This window comes from Sprattus sprattus (genome assembly GCF_963457725.1).
Source record: "Sprattus sprattus genome assembly, chromosome: 1".
NCBI classification, from domain to species: domain Eukaryota; kingdom Metazoa; phylum Chordata; class Actinopteri; order Clupeiformes; family Clupeidae; genus Sprattus; species Sprattus sprattus.
In genome coordinates, this window is record NC_137920.1 from 25,363,737 (window position 1) to 25,386,098 (window position 22,362).

Sequence of the window (22,362 nt, forward strand, 5' to 3'; positions counted from 1 at the left end):
CCAAGGCTAACTCCAGTGTGTACTCACAAGCATGTGTTACCTTCCCCTCTCTTCTTCTCTCTCTCCTCCTCTCCTCTCTTTTCTCTCTCCTCCTCTGCTTTCTACGGTCGCTATCGGTTACTTTCAGCATCTATTGACGCAATGTCTTTCTCCCTCTCTCTTCCTGAATTGAATTGATTGATACTGAGCAGCGATTGCTTTGTTTTGATTTGTTTAGTTTTCTGTGTGGGTGGATTTTGTTTTAGCTTTGTCTTTGCTTGGGCTTTTTTGTATTTTAGCATTTGACCTGTTTTAGGTAATAAAGGAACCCTAAGAGTTAAAGGCTTATTATATCCATCTTTCCCTATCTTTCCTTATTCTATCCATCTTTCCTTATTCTATCCATCTTTCCATATCTTTTCCTTGCCGTCTTATTCTCTTGTCTCTTTCACCCTCTTTTCTATATTTCTGTGTTAGTGTTACTCTTTCTCCCCTCTCCCTCTGTCTATCTGTCTCTATCCCTCTCCTTCTCCCCTCTCCCTCTGTCTATCTGCCTATATCCCTCTCTTTCTCCCCTCTCCCTCTGTATATCTCTCTTCATCCCTCTCTATGCCCAGAGATGGGGGGAGATGTGTACTTTTAATCATGATGGATTCACAGGCTCCACCACCATCACAACCCTGGGGGATCTGTGAATCACAGCAAGAGGGACGAAGTGAGTGTGTGTGTGTGTGTGTGTGTCTCTGTGTGTGTGTGTGTGTGTGTGTGTGTGTCTCTGTGTCTCTGTGTGTGTGTGTGTCTGTGTGCGTATCTGTCTGTGTGTGTGTGTGTGTGTGTCTCTGTGTGTGCGTTTGTGTGTGAGTGAGAGAGAGAGATAAAGAGAGAGCGGGTGAGAGGGCAAAGAGGGGAGGCAAAAAAGACATGGTGAGAGAGCTGTGATAGCACAAGTGAAACGCTTCAAGGGTACAGGGAGATAAAAAAATGTGTGTGTGTGTGTGTGCGCGTGTGTGCGTGTGTGCATGTGTGCGTGTGTGTGTGTGTGTGTGTATGTCAGAGAGAGGGGAAGACAAAGAGAAAGCCACCAGGGGCAGAGAGATAAGAAAACAGAGATTAAGAAGGACATCCCCTAAACATGTTTACTTAAGTGCCCTGTGGATTACTGAAGGTCACACTGAATGTACACATCCCAACTCTCTCCCACACACACACACACACACACACACACACACACACACAGACACAGACACACCTTCCACGCTCCGAGTGCTATATCTGTCGCGTCTCTCATTTGTTAACTTGACAAGGCTGGAAACCTTACGCGTGGCGTAGCCCTAATGACGGGTGACATTTCATTAAAGTCTGCTGCTTCTCCGCTCCGGCTCCAGGCTCCCCTCTGACCGGGCTGTCGCCGGCTCATCATTTAAAAATGACCGCCGCTCCCGCAGGAGTTAACCAGGAGGACTTCATCACGCATGCATACTTAATGACGGGGCACCAGGGCAATGCCATGCCAGGGCAGCGCACGCAACACAGAGAGGGGACTGTCCGTGACACACACCAACAACACACACGCACATGCACACACACACACACAAACACGCACACACACACACACACACACACACACACACACACACACTCACTCACTCACTCACTCACACACACACACACACACATGCATGCACATCTCCCTGGCCTGTGTAGATAATTACATGTGCTCGGTCGCCAGGGAGAGCTCTCTCACTTTTAAAAGCGCTTACCATCAATCTCTACCCCGCCACAGATTGATATGCCACTGGGGACATCGCTGCGGTGTTGGATATTCCCGGAAGACCACGCCGGTCCCCCAGGGACTTTTCCATTTCCTCATGAGATAGTGTGTGTGTGTGTGTGTGTGTGTGTGTGTGTGTGTGTGTGTGTGTGTGTGTGTGTGTGTGTGTGTGTGTGTCTGTCCCCAGGGACCCCTCCATTTCCTCATGAGATAGTGGTTCATTTGTTTAACTTGGTTAAGTTCTGTCAGGGAATCTTAATCACTTTGAATTTATCTATTTTAGGGCACTAAAGGCAAATTCCGAATCACATAAAAGTTGATATGTTATGAATAATAAAACGGGCTGCAGTGGCCTATATTATGCAGTGGCACACCACATAGGAATGAGTGTGTAGTGTACCGTGTGGTGGGGTAGCCATTATGCAGCAATGGGTTTCATGTTCTGCTCATGTTCTTCTTTGTTATATTATACAGTACCAGTCAAAAGTTTGGACACACCTTTCATTTTTTGGAGAATTGTTTTCTTTACTTTTCTTATTTTCTACATTGTAGATTAATACTGAAGACATTTTATATACGAAAGAACACATATGGAATCATGTACTAAACACAAAAAGTGTTATCTACCATGTAGAAAATGATACAAGTAAGAAAAAACTTCTCAAAAAAATGAGAAGATGTGTCCAAACTTTTGACTGGTACTGTATATTAATTTGTTTAAGTCCTCAAGGCTGTTTGTTTCAGTCTTCACCCCCCTCTGTGCTGGATGCACTCCAGAGGGTTGCAGCAGCTTCGGTCACTGCACTACACAGTCCTGCATATACAGCATATGGATGGAGCGACTGTGTAATCATACACTGTTTTTCCTTTCAACCAGCTGACGGACAGTACAATAAAACATAGGCTTCACTTTAGTGAAGTAACTCAACATCTGAATTATCTTTTGTTTTGGTCTCTACCCCCTTGCACACTACAGAGGGTTGCTGCAGCCTTGTTCACTACACTACACAGTCCAGTATACACAGCATATGTATGGAGCGACTCTGTAATCATATAGATACACTGTGTGTTATTGATTTTCTTTCTTTGTGAGAGGAACTTGTTGCGTAACACTAATTATCCTTTTTTTTCTCAACCTGCTATAACAGCAGCTGACTGACTGTACAGTAAAACATAGGCTACACTATAGTGACGTAACTCAACATCTGAATTATCTTTGCGGCTTTAATGCTGCCTAGTTGCCTGATTTAATGATCTTTAAAAAAGAAAAGTTAAAGGCTTGAAAAGATTTCCAATAATTTGATCATTGTGAGTTTAAGCATGACTGGCACCGTGGTCCTGCCTCCATTCAGTGCGCCCGGCCGCTAATTCCATTAGGCAGATGCAGACCGAGCCACGAATGCAAATTTGCGGTAAGTCCTCAAATTCTATTATGTCAACCGCGCTGTAAATGAACAGCTGGTGGTACAGTTTCACCTCAGCCAGGAAGACGCATCGCAAAATAAACTGTATAGGTTATTACAGTAAATAGTTTTCTACTGATAGAGCACTTTACACATTTATGCATCAAACATCTACCCATTCATACACCGATGGCAGAGGGTACTATCTAGGGTGCCAACCTGCGTATCGGGAGCGGTTGAGGGGTTCAGTGTCAGTGACTCTTCCAACACTTGGTGAGCAGTGGTGAAGTGGTCCCTGGAGAAGTGGGTATACTCTTAATTTTTTTAAGCAGCCCATACATCACAGGATAAATGCCCTGTTTTGAGAAGTGGGTATACGCAATGCTGACTGAAAAATAAGTGGGTATACTCGGTATAGCTGCGTATACCCTGGACTACACCACTGTTGGTGAGGATTGTGTGTGTGTGAGGTCTCATGCCAGTTAACCTAGCTATGAACTATCCTAGCTTTCTCTAGCTTAGAGAACCGTCTTAACCGTTCGTAGTTGCTAGCGTGTCTAATATTAACTAATTTTAACATAAAGTGAATATGAACTTGTGTAAATATGTAGCTACACAGGCACCCAGAGGGTGTTACCTATCGTAGCTTTTTAACCATCTTGGCTATCTCTAGCTTAGAGAACCATCTTAACAATTGGCAGCTGCTAGCGTCACGTGTGATGAACTCACATGTAAATGTGAATATGAACTTGTGTTAATATAAAGCTGCAGAGGCACCCAGAGGGCTTCTACCTTTATCCTATTATAGTGTCATAATTGAAATCGAGGAGAGTATAACATAAGCTAGTTAACTGGCTTTAATTTCATGCAAACGGAAAAAAAAGTTTAAGGTTATGTAAAATGTTCCTTATCTAGCTTGATTTTCTTTAATGGCTCTTTGGTGAGAAGCTGATAGGAAAGACCATGTAGGTCCACTGATGGTTCTGGTGAGAATTAATCAAAATCTGTGTCTTTGTGTGTGTGTTTGTATCTTCGTCTGTGTGAGTCTTTGTGTCTTTGTCTTTGTGTGTGTGTTTGTATCTTTGTCTGTGTGAGTCTTTGTATCTTTGTCTTTGTGTGTGTGTTTGTATCTTTGTCTGTGTGTGTCTTTGTATCTGTGTCTATGTGTGTGTGTTTGCATCTTTGTCTGTGTGTGTCTTTGTATCTCTGTGTGTGTGTGTGTGTGTGTGTGTGTGTGTGTGTGTGTGTGTGTTTCTATCTGAGGCTGTGTGTGTATTTGTGTCTGTGTGTGTGTTTGTATCTGAGGCTGTCTGAGGCTATGTGTGTGTGTGTGTATATCTGAGTCTGTGTGTGTGTGTGGGTGTTTATATCCAAGTCTGTGTTATGGGTGTGTATATCTGAGTCTGTGTGTGTGTGTGTGTGTGTATCTGAGGCTGTGTGTGTCCACGACCCACTCTCACCCTGTCCTAATTTCTGTAGCCATGGCCTATTTCTCCTTTAGGGAGAGTGACCAATCACCCACTCTGTCCTGCCACCCCTGGCACTGCTCCTGCCACCCCCCGTGCCCCTTTGTCCCCCTGCGCAGCACAGCGCGGCACTGGCTTCTTCCCAACCCAGCTGCTGCTGCGAGACCCAGCCCACTGCATTTTGGGTAATGGCTGTTGCTGTGGTTGCGTAAGTTGTGGGTAATATTCGGCCATCTGCTGACAGAGTGGGAGAGAGTGGGTGCTGCTGCTGCGGACAGGAAGGTATCTGTACCTGTGTGTGTGTGTGTGTGTGTCTGTGTGTGAGTGTGAGAGTGTGTGTGTGTGTGTGTGTGTGTGTGTGTGTGTGTGTGTGTGTGTGTGTGTGTGTGTGTGTGTGTGTGTGTGAGCCAATGTGTGTGTGAGTGTGTGAGTGTGGGTGTGTATGTAAGTGTGTGAGAGTGGGTGTGTGTGTGTGTGTGTGTGTGTGTGTGTGTGTGTGTGTGTGTGTGTGTGTGTGTGTGTGTGTGTGTGTGCGAGTTTCTGAAAGTATGTATGTGTGTGTGATTGTGTATGAGACTGTGGATGTTTCATGAATTGAAATAAAATATCCTTTAATTTGTTCATGCTCTTAAAAACTCTTCCGTCTTCAGCTCATATCTGTGAACATAAATAGTCATAGTCTGTTGACAAAGTCGTGTCTCTGTGTGTGTGTGTGCCTTCAGCTCATATCTATAGACATAGTCATGCGGTTTCCATAGTTGCATTGATTGTGGTCCTTTATGAACTGCAACTCAGTAATAGCATGTTGCATTTGTACTTTTGATGAATATGTGTGTGTGTGTGTGTGTGTGTGTGTATCTGTGCGTGTCTGTGTGTCTGTGTGTGTGTGTGTGTCTTCAGCTCATATCTATAGACATAGTCATGCGGTTTCCATAGTTGCATTGATTGTGGTCCTTTATGAAATGCAACTCAGTAACAGCTTGTTGCATGTTTACTTTTGATGAATATGTGTGTGTGTGAGAGTGTGTGTGTGTGTGTATCTGTGCGTGTCTGTGTGTGTGTGTGTGTGTATACGCGTGTGTGTGTGTGTGTGTGTATAAGTGTGCGTGTGTGTGTGTGCGTGACTGCCAGGGATCAACTCCTTGAATTAATAAGTATTGACTGCATACACTGTATGTGCGCGTGTGTATTATTCTTGGAATGTTTGAACAGCATATGATAAACCTAAAATTGATAAAATTATCATAATTTTTAGTTTTTATATAAAATTATATTTTCATCGTCTCGCCTGAACGGCTGGCATAGGACACCCTCCAACACCCGTGCCAGCCTGTTAAAGACCCCACTCTAGCTGCAGATGTGGGCTCACAAAATTCCATTATTGTCAAAAGGAATATGTAGAAAAGAGTGAATCTTGTTACAATTTTTTTCCTGATTGCTGACACACTATAACCAGTTCCCTCAGCAAGAAAATAAACAACCCATAGCTTTGCCTCGGTTCTCAAAAGATTTGCACTTTTCTCAACACTATTCACACATTATTCAATATGTTAACTTTGCACATGCAATCAGGACAATACATTGAAGTCATCTCCATCTGACACTAAGACCCAAACACTTACACCTGCAAATACCAATAAGCCATATTTTTGGTACAATGGATCCTAATTGTAAGACACCAAGGGGGGAGGGGGCAAGCACGAACAGGGCAAGGGTGTGGTAGAGAAAGCCCACACTATCAAAGACGAGTAGTTTCTGATGAAATACATGGTACCTCAGTTCATCATGTGCTTAAACATGGGATGAATATAATGAAGCTGGCTAACCCTAACGTGAGCCGTTTCACAACTACATTCATTTTAACTTTATTTGCATTGCTGTGACTCAAATACGTGTGCGGCATGTATACTCATTAGAAAATTTGGGCACTCCTTATCAACGTAATATTTTGTCATCGTTTGCCAAAGTCATTGCCCTTTTTTAATTACCTGTTATATTGATGACTTATTTGTTAAACATTTATTACCCTTTTTTTAGCGAAACAACAAACTGCTAATTATGATTTTTGTTTTACACTGTGCAACAAGGATTAATGGGGAGAAATCTGTTGCTTGGTTACAACAACACCTGTTCTCAGACTATCCTTCAATGACCGGGTGCTTCATGTTGCCCAAGAATCATCTACGCAAACTTCCCTGATTGGTTCCCACTCCTTGATCAGTTTGGGTCCTCTGGATAATAAATTAGCCTGTGCAGGCAGAGCTGGAGTATTGTTCCGACTAACACGACTGAATGCACCCAGCTGTTTCTCCAGGCTGATTTCAAAGGGAATATGCTAGCATGTAGGTGCATGTTAATATTAGCGCCGTGCTAGTCTACAGTCTAACTGTCGGAAGCACAACACATCACTGTTCACTGACGCAACCCAGGACATCACAACCCATCTACTCTACATCTCATAATTATTTCTCTGTAATTAAACACTGAGTCATCATATAGTGCAGTGAGGGTGTGTGTGTGTGCGTGTGTGTGTGTGTGTGTGTGTGTGTGTGTGTGTGTGTGTGTGTGTGTGTGTGTGTGTGTGTGTGTGTGTGTGTGTGTGTGTGGGAGTGTGTGTGTGTGTGTGTGTGTGTGTGTGTGTGTGTGTGTGTGTGTGTGTGTGTGTGTGTGTGTGTGTGTGTGTGTGTGTGTGTGTGTGGGAGTGTGTGTGTGTGTGTGTGTGTGTGTGTGTGTGTGTGTGGGAGTGTGTGTGTGTGGGAGTGTGTGTGTGTGTGTGTGTGTGTGTGTGTGTGTGTGTGTGTGTGTGTGTGTGTGTGTGTGTGTGTGTCTGTGGGTGTGTGTGGATGGGGCGTAGAATGGGACTGCGGAACCGTAACCAGTTCGATTTTTAATGAGCTTGGTTAATTAAGCAGGACCTCATTTAGAGGGGGGCGAAGGTTTCTGCACAAATATACACACACAGACACACAGACACACACACACACACAAACACACACACACACACACACACACACACACACACACACACACACACAGACACACACACACACACACACACACACACACTGCTTGTTTCGTCTCATCTAAAACAATAGCTGTCCATAGATTGCTTTCTTCATCTTTCTGTTTCGCTCTCTTTCATTCACACACACAGACATACACACTCTCTTTCAATCTCTCTATCTCTCTATCTCTCTATCTCTCTATCTCTCTCTTTCACACTCACTCACTCACTCACTCACTCACTCACACACACAGAGCTACACACTCTCTTTCAATCTTTCTCACTCACTCACACACACAGACATACACACTCTCTTTCAATCTCTCTCTCTCTCTCTCTCTCTCTCTCTTTCCAGCCATCTCTAATGCCGTCCAAGATGGACGCCGCTCACATTAAAAAGTTATGAGGAGACGTGCTAAAAACGCATGCGGCTGCATCTCATTACCCCACTTAAATCCGAGGCTTTCCTCCTGAGTGGAGCCGCTGCCCAGAAAGGAAAAAGTCTAAAAAGAAAACTTAACACTTCTCTTTCTGTCTCTCACACATACTTTTCACTAACTCGCACACACACACACACACACACACACACACACGCCTCGACTTCTTAGGTCTGCCTTAAGCCCTCAATCTTCTCTGTTCTGACCTTATGTGTGTGTGTGTGTGTGTGTGTGTCTTCTCTTGTGTTTGGCTCGTGTTTGGTATCCTGACCTTGGAGATATTTAGAAATAAAACCTGTGATGCACTAAATAAATCTTTGTACATAAGTGTATATAAGTGTCAGAATCTCTTAAATCACTTTTTGACGATTTCCTGTCCAACACACAACCACCAAGAAAAAAAAATGTATTAATGTGTTGTCATGTGACTAGATTAGGTAATAATAATAACGAATGACATAGGGCAGACTGTACACCATGTCATAAAACATTACACTATTGGCAAGCAGGCACCACAAAATATTTAAATATTTATATGTAATATTTCACAAGTAATAAAACCCTTGTTTATTCCGTCCATGTCCTTTTCTGAGCCCCAACAGTATCTCCTGGCCTTATAAGACCCATGTGGTGTGGAGGCCATGGTCTTACCTGAATTAAAGTGAAATATTTTCCTAGCATATTGCTGATAACAGTAATTCTGTTAGTATGTGGAGCCTCTTGGCCTTATATCACAAATAACTGGCTGTGTTTGTGGGCGGGAGAGCAAGGCCTGGCCTATGGTCGAGGGTTTTAAAAGATAAATCAAATTGGAGGGTCTACCCAGTCTGTTCACAATAAGGCAATGACTGACATTATACTGATCCACAAGGGCTGGTAGATTAACGTAGACTTACACACGCCCCTGCTGTGGACACAGACTGTGATTCAAATGTTAAGTCCTAAATGTAAATAGTTTGCAAAAGATATTACCATTTCTTGCCAACCTCTGCCAGATTCCGCCCTGTAAGGAGTGAACACTCTTTCCTTTTCAGGTGAACTTCACATGCAAATCTTGTGCAGTTAAATCTATCTCAAACTTTTCTCTGTAGCGGTGAAATACTACATTGAAATATTTTGGCCTCTGAAGAGCATCTAGCTCTAGTTTAAGTATTCCGAAAAAGTATGGCTCACAGCAAGTTTAAGTAGGCTAATGCCATGCAGTATTTATATCATATGTATAGTAGGAGTGGGCGTTTATCATGGCCGTCTCCCTCCGAGGGGATGTTTGCCCTCCGCATATTTGGCTTGGTTGCCGTGATTATGCTGAAGCAGAGAGCTTACCATCAGGACACCGGGTCATCCAAACATGAGGACTGCAGTCGTCTTGTTTTTGGGTGGTTGTGCAGATGTTTGTTTTGTACACTACTTGTATATGTGTGTGTGTGTGTTTGTGGGTGTGTTTTTGTGTATGTGTTTGTGTGTATGTGTTTACAGAAGGAGTTGTTCACTTGTGTGTGCATGTGTTTTTTGTGTGGTTTTGTGTGTGTGTGTGTGTGTGTGTGTGTGTGTGTGTGTGTGTGTTCTTATTTGTGTGGGTGAGGATGGACCCAAAGCCCCTACTGAGCCACCCTTCTGCCTTTCTTTCTTTCTTTTTCTCTTTCTCTGTCTCTCTCTTCCTCCTTTGTATTCTTTAACACCCTCGCCCTGAGTCACAGGCTCAAACACGCACACACACACACACACACACACACACACACACACACACACACACACACACAAACACATGGACGCTCACACAAATACAGACACACACAGCCACGCACACATTCACACGCACAAACACACACACACACACACAACCATGCACACATACACACACAGACATGCATACAACACACACACAAACAAAGACACACACAGGCACGCACACATACACACGCGCAAACACACAAACACACACAAACCAACCATGCCCACTTACACACACGCACAAACAGAGAGTACACACATACACACACACACACACACACACACACACACACACACACACACGCACGCACACACACACACACACACACACACACACACACGCACACACACACACACACACACACACACACACACACACACACACACACACACACACACACACATACACACACACACACACACACACACACACACACACACACACACAGATAGAGCACAACCAAGGACACCTGATCCCATTTGCTCGCCCACACAGGCAGTCTGTTCTTCCAGGGTCATTCCGTCACGCTCCCATGTCAGCAGCTTTTCCTCCCCACAAAGCTTCAATTAGCCACACACACTCACCATGAAGCTTGTGAAAGACTGCTGGGGCAGACACACACATTAGAGACCGCAGCGTTAACATCTTAGTACTACCCCTGTACCCCTCGATGTACACAAATAAACAACATCAACAACAACAACATTGATCATCACCACGTATAGTCAATTAGCCACACACAGTTCACCATGAAGCTTGTGAAAGACCGTTGGGGCAGACACACCAAAGCGTTAACATCTTAGTACTACCCCTCTACCCCTTGATGTACGCAAATAGACAACAACAACAACAACAACATTGATCTTCACCAAGTAAAGTAAATGATCTGTACACAGTTTTTGCCAGGGCCATGAGAAATTCATGAGAATTGAAAATTAACAATAGCAACATCATCGGTTGGTATAGACCATATACATGATACACTGTTGATGCTGTGTAGTTCATGTGCCTGCTTTTGAAAAATGGATAAGTAAGTAAACACCATAATCAATGACAACTACATGTTGAGAGGCCTCACGTCCAGAAGTGGGGAAGAGCACCACATGGAAGCCTTTCACCTCCTCTCTCCTCCCAGCTCCTCTCTCCTTCAGGTCTCACGTCCAGAAGCGGAGTAGAACACCTCAGTGAAGCGTTTCACCTCCTCTCTCCTCCCAGCTCCTCTCTCCTTCAGGTCTCACATCCAGAAGCGGAGTAGAACACCACATAGAAGCCTTTCAGCTCCTCTCTCCTCCAACCTCCTCTCTCCTTCAGGTCTCACATCCAGAAGCGGAGTAGAACACCTCAGTGAAGCGTTTCACCTCCTCTCTCCTCCAACCTCCTCTCTCCTTCAGGTCTCACATCCAGAAGCGGAGTAGAACACCACATAAAAGCCTTTCAGCTCCTCTCTCTTCCCAGCTCCTCTCTCCTTCAGGTCTCACGTCCAGAAGCGGAGAAGGGCACCTCAGGGGAGTATTTCACCTCCTCTGTCCTCCAACCTCCTCTCTCCTCCCAGCTCCTCTCTCCTTCAGGTCTCACATCCAGAAGAGGAGTAGCACCCCCCCCCCCCCCACCAGGGGAGCGTTTCACTTCCTATCTCCTCCAAATAATTTCCACTCTTGTGAAAGCTGCGTGGGGATCCAGTTCAGCGAGGGCCTCGTCCATTTGCATACATTAGCATGATAGCCGATGTGCTGTAAACTCCAGCTGTCGGCTTAAATAACTTCAGTGGTGCAAGTGTGTGAGTGTGTGTGTGTGAGTGTGTGTGTGTGTGTGTATACCGGCACCTTAGATGATGTGGGTTGGGTTTGAGGAAGTTTTTATGGTTGTCAGATGGAATAAACACAGTGCGTAAAGAGTGTGTGTAATTATCTGGTTTCGTGCAACATCAAGGAAGCGATTAAGAGGATTGGGGACGAAGTGGCATTTCGAGTTAACATCTCAAATTAAGTTTACTCTAAATTCATGGTACTCTTTAAAGTCTGCATGTTGGCCCCTTTTTTACATCACAATGAACACAATGAACTCAAGTTAAGTCAATATTTTCTTGTAGCTACAGACCTGTGTAACAACATCACCTTTGTTTCCGCAACACCGTGACCACGCTCCTTGCCATTTACGATGATCTTCCCCTTCCTGACGAGCCAATCGCAGCCATTGGTCGGCTGCTCATAAAGTAATCAATCCCAGCTAAAGCTTTTATATGATTAACTGCTGGGGCTGGAGCTAACAGGATTGCTGTTCCGTTAATGTGGATTTGTTTTGGAGCCACCAGCAGGTAAAGGTGTGTGTGTGTGTGTGTGTGTGTGTGTGTGTGTGTGCGTGTTTGTGTGTGGTTGTGCTTGTGTGTGTTTGTGTGTGCTTGTGCGCGTGTGTGTGTGTGTGCGTGCGTGTGCGTGTGCGTGTGCGTGAGCGTGTGCGTGTGCGTGTGCGTGTGTGTGTGTGTGTGTGTGTGTGTGGGTGTCACCAGCAGGTTAAGGTGCCAACAACTGCCCTTGATTGGTACCACACAGGTGGCCCCAGGGCCCGAGCAGCTGTCCTTGTCTGAGCAACACTGGCCTGGCGACAGGTAAGTACATGAGAGAGCTGGCAGTGCTGCTGCCGTGGACAAGGTTCTCAGGAAACCAGTAGCCAGAGACAACAGGACAGAACTAGCAGACTGAGGGGGAAAGGCAGTAGAGAATATAAAAGTTAAACATTGATTGATTAGCTAATTTGATTTATTCACCCTTACTGTCTAACTGTCTCAAACATATTTACATACATTACAATAGAGATATTTTGGGAAGCAATCTCATCATAACCCCTTCAGGCCTGTTTGGGGAAGTTATACCATAATTCAACATTACAGTATTTACATATATTTTTGTATTATAAAAAAGACTTAGCCAAACTTTTCTCTCTCTCTCTCACACACACTATCCTCAACTTTCATCAACTCTCTCTCTCTTTTCATCTTTCTGTCTCCACCCCCTCCCTCTCTCTCTCACACACACAGACACACACACACTCTCTTCAACTTTCATCAACTCTCTCTTTTCATCTTTCTGACCCCCCCCCCCCCCCCCCCTTTGTGTCCCAGCACACTGGACAGCGAGCATTGATCTTCATACGCTGGGTCACATTTGGCGCTATTTAACCGTGGAGCGATTAGCCTCTGATCAGCGTGGCGTTTCCCGAGCCCTGGGCTTCCTCAGCGGACTCCCCTCGTCCAATTTCTCTCGTGACTAATGCCCTCTGCCTCTGGGTTGTCATGACTAACGGCGCTTGGCGGAACCCACCGCGTCGGCTAATCTTTTTAGCCGTGTTTAATTTCAAAGGAGCGCTTCTGCCTCCTAAATCAGACCAAACAATGAATAGTGTGGGTGGGTGGCACAGAAAGAAAGAGAGAGAGAAAGAGAGAGAGAGAGTGTGTGTGACGGAGAGAGAGAAAGGGACACTTAATTAGATATATCCTGAGAGACTGTAAAGAGCAATATATAGTCCAGACGACAAGTGCCACTGGACGAGGAAATGACATAAAAGAGACAAATGTTGTGTCTGCAAGGGCGTTGCTGAAATACTTTATGTGCGCCAACAGTTTTTCATTCACTCATTCTGATTAGGTGAGAGACTTTTTTAGCATCCAAGGAAGCAAACAGTGGCAACGTTGACTTTATTAACGGTCAAGAACATATAAGTTCTATCTTATTGGTAGTTTCATAAAGTTTAAAGACACTAAATGTGCCGTTAAGGACTGATCTGTCTGTCTTCTGTGGCCAATATGAACTAGTTAACTAATGTTTCTTATAAGGTAGCTAGTTGCCATAGAAATAACATGTTCTATTCTGAGCCAGTTTGCCATCAGCCACAGATTATGAAAGCCCACGGGTGCGTTGCGGACGTCAGTCCATTTTTATCAAGCGACACATAAATTAACTTTAAGTGTGTCTCCTCACACATATTTGTGTGTGTCAGTGTTTGTGTAGATGGGCTTGTAAGGGTATATGTGTGTGGAGGGTGTCTGTATGTGTCTGTATCCGCACATGCGTGTGTGTTTGCACACATGTGTGTGTGTGTCTGTATGTGTCTGTATCTGCACATGCGTGTGTGTGTGTGTGTGTGTCAGTGATCTGTATAGAGAATTGCATTCAATTTGGTCTTCATTTGAATTTCATTTTGTTCTGAACATGTGTTCATGTAAATTACCTTTAAATAGAATTGACTCAACTCAACTTTGTTCTGATGTGTTCAGGAAGCTCTAGGTCTTGTTTAAGAAAATGTACTGGGGGCAAGTTGTGCCACGAGACCACCTTTTTTCAGAAAGCTATATTTCTTAAATACTATATTTCAGATCCAAAGTGATTGCACGGATGCACCACATCTTGAAATATATGTACATATTTTAGTTGGAAGCATTACTGTCATGGCCTCGCTTGAAAGTCACTTTAAGTAAAAACTGTGTGTAGGTGTGTGAGAGAGACAGAACGAGAGAGTAAGACCACTGTAATGGCTTTTGCAAAGTCATCTAGCTGTCTTTGGATGAAGCCATTGTGTGAAAAAAGAGGGAATCTCATCTTCACTGCTCAAACAGCAACTCAGGCAGCAGGTATGGCAGTCTGTGCAGATGATGATTCTCATCTAAAGTCTCTCACACATACTGTCAAACTGTCTCTCACACACTCTCAGCAAACTCACACATTATCACAGCTCTCACACATACTGTCAAACTGTCTCTCACACACTCTCAGCAAACTCACACATTATCACAGCTCTCACACATACTGTCAAACTGTCTCTCACACACTCTCAGCAAACTCACACATTATCACAGCTCTCACACATACTGTCAAACTGTCTCTCACACACTCTCAGCAAACTCACACATTATCACAGCTCTCACACATACTGTCAAACTGTCTCTCACACACTCTCAGCAAACTCACACATTATCACAGCTCTCACACATACTGTCAAACTGTCTCTCACACACTCTCAGCAAACTCACACATTATCACAGCTCTCACACATACTGTCAAACTGTCTCTCACACACTCTCAGCAAACTCACACATTATCACAGCTCTCACACGTACGGAGAGTGGGGTGATTTGTGGCAGCGGGGAAGTTGTGCCACCCCTTATTTCTAGGGAACCATAGAAAAAATTGGTCAAGTGACCACACATTTTTTAAGAGTCAGCCATTTACAGTTTTTCTCAATCGCTTTGGCGAATTTTTCCATTCACTGTTTACTTTTTCAAAACAGCTCACACACAGCCCTTAACTGAAGCTGAAATGACCAAAACACTATATGATGGTTGCAGAATGACACTACCTTCTCAAAAACGTATCACACACCCATCAAATCCAAACAATTCCTTCAAAACCTACAATTTGTGCTCAATTGAAAATGTATGTTTTCTCATTTATTTAACAATGGATAGCAAAACTCAAAATACGGCTTTCAATATCAACCTATGAAAGCATCACTTCAACTTTTGTGCAACACCCTCCCAGTATTGACTACTGTATTTTACCACTGACAACGTACGACAATTTGGGTTTTGTACTGAGCACTCTTGCTGAAGGACTACTGTCAGAAAGTATTCGAAACCTGAACATTTGTATACAGTAAAATTTTGATTTTTGTATCGCTAAACACTATACATGATGATATATATGACTACGTAACATTTGTTCTACTGTTTTTTACAGTATTGCAGTCCTTTTTCCACAATACATGTATATTCTGTACGTCAAAATGAGGTCAACTCTGTTCTGCAGTGAACAATCTCCCCCTGCCACCAGTTTGGGCCAGTGTGTTGATTCTGTAAAAATAGTGCAATAGGCTGTAAATACTGTACATTTACGTAAAGTATTCAGAATTCGACCGTATATGTTGTAAAAAACTTTAGTGAAACTACAGTATACATTGTATTGTGACAACATACTTTACAAAAGTATAGAAATTGTTGTTGCCAAGAGTGCAAATACAGTGAAACACAATACATTATATTGACTGTGAAGGCCAGCAAAGTGTCATTGTCATTGCTGAACGTACAAACAATTGATGCCACAGTATGACAGCTCAGGTTTGAAAGAACCATTTGGCCAGCCTCTCTCATGGTGGTCATGATTCACTATAAATCAATGACTCTTGCCCTAATTTCATTTGAGCATCTTACACGAATGCCACATCCCCTGACAGGGGCCCCTCTACCTCTACCACAACCTCTTCCTTGTCCTCATCCTGGTGGCCTATTCGATACATGCTTACTGTAGTATCAACTTCGATCTATTGACCCTTTTTTAGAGGTTGAGAACAGCTTGATTAGTTTTGCACAGAGAATTCACACAGGTGCTGACGATATTTAGATTATAGAGAGCAGTGCCAGTTGGCTGCTACTAAGTGTCTGCAATGTGTTGACATGGTTATTCAATTAGGTTTTGTGTCTTTCTCTGAGAATTGTGTAAACTGTTTTGAAAAGTGTGTTAAAACTCAAAGAAATTTGTGTGAAAGCAATGAGAAATGGTTAACCCATTCGCCAGAGAAGACTCTTGCTGTGCAAAGAAGATGTGAGCATTAGATGAAGTTGACCCATGATTCGCTAAATGCCTGAAAACGATTGGGAAAAACTGTAACTCACTGTTCAAAAAACAGTTTTTGGCCTTCCAAAGTAACATTTCTATGATCACGGTTTTTTGATTGTTGTGTCTAAACAGGTTTAGACAAGTTTGAAAAAACATTTCACACATGTTTTAGTGCTTTGGTAAGCTACACTATGAGTCTATATACTGTAGCTAGTATGATTTTAGCTCAAAACATCTGGATGATGCATTTTTTCCAAAAAGGTGGGATTGGGGTGATTTGTGCCAAAGGCCCTGGGTTAAGTTGTGTCAGTGATCTGTATAGAGAATTGCATTCAATTTGGTCTTCATTTGAATTTCATTTTGTTCTGAACATGTGTTCATGTAAATGACCTTTAAATAGAATTGACTCAACTCAACTTTGTTCTGATGTGTTCAGGAAGCTCTAGGTCTTGTTTAAGAAAATGTACTGGGGGCAAGTTGTGCCACGAGACCACCTTTTTTCAGAAAGCTATATTTCTTAAATACTATATTTCAGATCCAAAGTGACTGCACCCAAGGATGCACCACATCTTGAAATATATGTACATATTTTAGTTGGAAGCATTACTGTCATGGCCTCGCTTGAAAGTCACTTTAAGTAAAAACTGGTACATCTCACCCCACTCTCCCTACTGTCAAACTGTTTCTCACACACTCTCAGCAAAACTCTCTCATAGTTTGGTAGTGTGTGAGAAAGGGTTTGATGGTGTGTGTGAGAGAGACAATGTACATATGTAACCAGGGTTGTGTGGTAGCACAGTCCTGAGCTGGGCCGTGCTAGCATGGAGACTAGTGTCAGGGAGTTAGGCTTACTCACTGCACAGCTCTTTACCCGCTGGCTACCATTACATATACACACATACATGTATTTACGCACACACACGCACGCAGACACACATGCACGCACGCACACACACAGACACACAGACACCCACACACACACACACACACACATCGCTGTTTTTTATGTGCAGGTTTGGTATATATTATATATTTATATAGTCTAATTAAATATCAAACCTGCTCATAAAAACAGTTGTTGTTGATGAGTGTTGTTGATTTCATTCTGGCGTCTATTACTGGCTTTTATTATATTGGCTCTCAGTGAGTCACTGATACATTACTGAATCATAACATCAGAGCTTGTCTCAGAGCGGACCAGTAGATAGATGACAGTACTGTGTGGGCAGTAGTGGATATATGTATGATATATATATGCTGTACATACACTATGCTTTTCCCACCACTTGCAATCACTCTTGGACTTTCTATTCGCAGAATACACACACATATACAGTACATTATATATATATATGTGTGTGTATATATATTTTTTGTATGTAATGTGTGAATAGAAGTGTGAGAGTGATAGTAAGCGTGGGAAAAACAGCAGCACAACATGGTGTTTTAAGGGGTGGATTTCATCAAGTGAATCAATATTTATGGGCCAGCTGATGCAGCGGAGCTCCCCTTAAGAAATGGAAGAGGGGATGAAAATGTGGTGTGATGGAATGTGGAATCCACTGGTCATAACAGCGAGAAGAAACAGGGACAGAGAGAAATGGACAGATAGAGGGTGAAAGGGAAAGAATACAACAGAGAGAGAGAGAAGAGTGGAGAGAGGAGAAAAATGAGGATAATAAAATAGAGAATAGAGGGAGAGAAAAGAGAGAGGGATAGAGAAGAGGGAGGTGTATAATGGAATATGGGGGGCGGAGAAAGTATGAGGGAAAGAAAGCATGACAAAGAGTTAAGGGATGGAGAGAGAGGGGGTAAGGGAGAGAGAGAGAGACTGGGTAATGGAGAGAGAGTGATGAGGTAAGAGGGAGAGAGAGAGGGGTTAAAGGAGAGAGGGGGGGTAAAGGAGAGAGAGGGGGGGTAAGTGAGGGAGAGGGGTGGTAAAGGAGAGAGAGAGGGGGGGTAAAGGAGAGAGAGAGGGGGGGTAAGGGAGGGAGAGGGGGGGTAATTGGCTCTCGGCGGTTCTGAAGTGAAAGGGCTATGTCTTCACGGTCCGGCAGGTTCTGCCAGCAGCACTGAGGTCATTCACGGAATGGACCGCGTGAGGCCGGTGTTGCCACTCACCACAGCGTGGCGACCATACATTGTCCCCCTACATGGGCGCACACGCACACCCTATACACAAGCATACACACATGCCTACACACTTACACCCACACACACACACACACAGATACACACACACACACACACACACACACACACACACACACACACACACACGCACACACACACACACACACACACACGCACACTCACAGACATACAATCACTCACACATCCCACAATCCCATCTTACACGCACTCACACACACAGAAATAGACCACACACACACACATATTCACCTTCACATGTGCACATGAGCACTCACCCAGTCACTCACACACACACACAGAAATAGACTCCACACACCACACGCTCACACACACTCACAGCCTAACAGCCCCCATGACACACCATCCCCACCCACATGCCACCCCACACACATGCTCCCCCCACCATCATACCAGATGACCAGAACACTGGGTAGGTACCACATCTTTCCATAATGGCTTCAGGGGAGCAGCCCAGAACAGCAGCCTCATGAGGTGTGGCTGCCGCACATCACGGTGGTCGGTTAAACCTTCGCCTAATTGCACGCAACATGAACGCATGGCAACGCCAAAATTGAATCGCTACACTTTACTGTAAATCAACAAGGCCAACCGTAACCAGCAAGCGGACGACCCACATCTTTCTTTTGTTGACATGGCATGCTGCTTTTTCTCACAGATGAATTGTCCAAAAAATGATTTTGGAGATGTTCCATTGTATGCCGAGGATCAAACGGTTTGCAATGCAGACAGCAGCAACGGGTCACGACGCACTGTGACAAGCAGTTGCTTGCCGTAAGGATGCGGTTTTACACGCTTAGCTCAGGATGAAGGCCATGGCAGTGGATGTGCCCACCAGGGTGTACTGAACTGAATTGAAGGCTTTTTGAAAAGACCAGTGGGGCTTCAAGAGGGGAAAAGGGGGACTTTGCCATCACTGTGTTTGTGAAGAGGTGGGATTCATCTTAGCCTGTGGTGAAATAGTTTGACGAGACAGATGAAAAGAACCCAGTGTTCCAAAGTCATCTTCAGGCTTTGAAAGCCTCGTGCTTTCTTAGCTGTACTTTAGCGGGAGTGCTTCAGTAGCATTCATCAAAAAGCCTGAATACCTCCATAGACACAGGTCAGGCGGTTTGACTGCAAATATTTGAAGATTGCAAAGGGTTTTATTTTTTTGGGTCTTTGCTTTTATGGAACTTTTATTTGACATTTTTTTATCAAATTTCTTGTGTCATACCGAAAGTTAAGTTTAATTTTGAGTTGAATTAGAACACAGTTTCCATTTGAAATAGAACCACAGGGGTCTTTCCTTGCTCTGGGGTAAAGGTTGTAGGTCACAGTTATTGTTACAGTTACAGTCCTCATGGCCTCATGGTTAGCATCCTAATGTTAGAGCCAGGGGCCACTTTTTGACACGACTTCAAAATCTGAATGAACAGGCTCATATGAACAACTCGATCCTTTCACCTTGAAAGACACGTCCACAAGAGACATGTCCACAAGCAAGGAAGACACATTTGCACACACCCACACAGACACACACACACCCAAACAGAGACACACACACACACACAGATACACACAGTCAGACAGGCACACAAAGACACACACACACACACACACACACACACAGACACGCACGCACACACACACCCACACACACACACACACACACACACACACACACAAACACACACACACACACACACACACACACACACACACACACACACACACACACACACACTGCCCCCCTTTCCCCCGTGGCTCAATGTCCATCATTCTGGCCATCACAGCCATCCCCATCACAGCCACCCCCGGTCCACACCGCTGGCAGTGGGGCTGCCAGTCTCATGTATGTGGCTGAGTAGGCCGTCACACAGCCTGACAAAGGGCACACCATGTGGGCTTTGATGCGGTGTGATGCCACTGGGCATCACATCTGGACAGTGACAGAGCCACTCGTTTCATGGCCGGGTGCTGCCAGCTCCAGCACACACATACACACACACACACACACACACACACACACTCACGCACACACACACACACACACACACACACACACACACACACACACACACACACACACACACACACACACAAATACACACACACACACTTTTTTGGATTATGTGTGGAGGCTGTTGGGGATTTAATTTTTTTGACGTTTGCCCATGACTGGTTGATGCTCATGTCCGGGTAGTGCCACACAGAAACACTCTCACACACTCGCACACTCACACACACACACACACACACACACACACACACACACACACACACAAACACACACACACACACACACACACATATAACAGAGAAATCCTTTCCCTTGGCTCTCCTATGAAATTCTCTGTTCATTGTTGGTGTGACTGGTTTGTGTCCATCATCCATACGCATGAAGTCCACGCACATACACATACACACACTCACACACCCACACACACACACTCACACCCCCCCACACTCACACACCCCCCCACCCACACACACACACACCCACACACACACACGCACACACACACACTAACATAAATCTTCCCTTCACACTGTGCCATTGCTGGTGCGTTGTGTCTGGCACACACCTGAGAGGTGCCAGTGTGGCCGTGGGCCGACACCCTGTGGTGCGATGAGGTGGCGTGTGAGTGAGGGGGTGGTGAGCGGTGGGGCCGTGGGCATTCGACCAAAACAACAAACCTAGGAGTGGAGACTGGAGGTGGGCATGGGCAGCCAGCTAACACAGTCTCCTGCCAGCCATGGCCATTAGGCACCAGTTTGTTTACTTTTTACACACACACACAGAGTCACACACACACACACACACACACACACACACACACACACACACACACACACACACACACACACACACACACACACACACACACACAGAGTCACACACACAGAGTCACACACACACACACACACACACACACACACACACACACACACACACACAGATACGTACTTTGTCACACACATTCACAGAAACTTAGCCAAGCCCACATGCACACTTACACAGCCACCATTTGTGTGTATGTGTGTTTGAATGTGTGTGTGTGTGTGTGTTTGAATGTGCACTTGGAACTCACTTGGAGTCCTTAGCTTGTGTGGATTGCAAGCAACCATATTGTGACCAAACCACCACTTGCTCTGTCCTGCTCTGCAAATGCCCCCTAGCTGTCTGTATATGGGAATCAGGCCAAAATGTTTGTTTGTCTCGATGAACTTGGGCGCTCGCTGTCACAACAGGATCGCAACAGGATCCTGAAGTGGGGCAGAAGCCATGTTGAATCATCCTCTCCAGGGCCCGTCATCAGCATCTCCTCTGATGGCTTTATTCTGGGCTGTGCTTTGCAAATTAGACTGACTGAGGGTAAGTGACAGCATGAGTCTTACAACAACCCCTTGGATAGCCAGGAGGACGGGTAGTTGGGCCAATCTCTCCGACAGCCTGAGCGTGTTTGGCGATTCATATGTGGATGTCTGCCTCTCTTCAGTTGATAATCTCAGCCTGCTGCACAGCCCTGCAAAAAAGACCAGAAGCAGCAAGACTGGTTAAGCTTCTCCTTTCCCTCCATTCTAAAGCCATTCCCAAAACTCCTATAATGCTATAGCTTTTCATTTACATTTACATAGCAGTTTCATGCAGAACCCATCAGCAATTTTAAAACACCTGTTCCAACATCGTTTACAAAGAAGTATAGTTGCCTGGTTTTCGAGATCGTTAGACGGCGTTAAGAGATGCGTGTGATCTCTGAGTCATTAGTTGCCATCTGTTTCACTGCAACCGCCATCTGAAAGCCGTGGA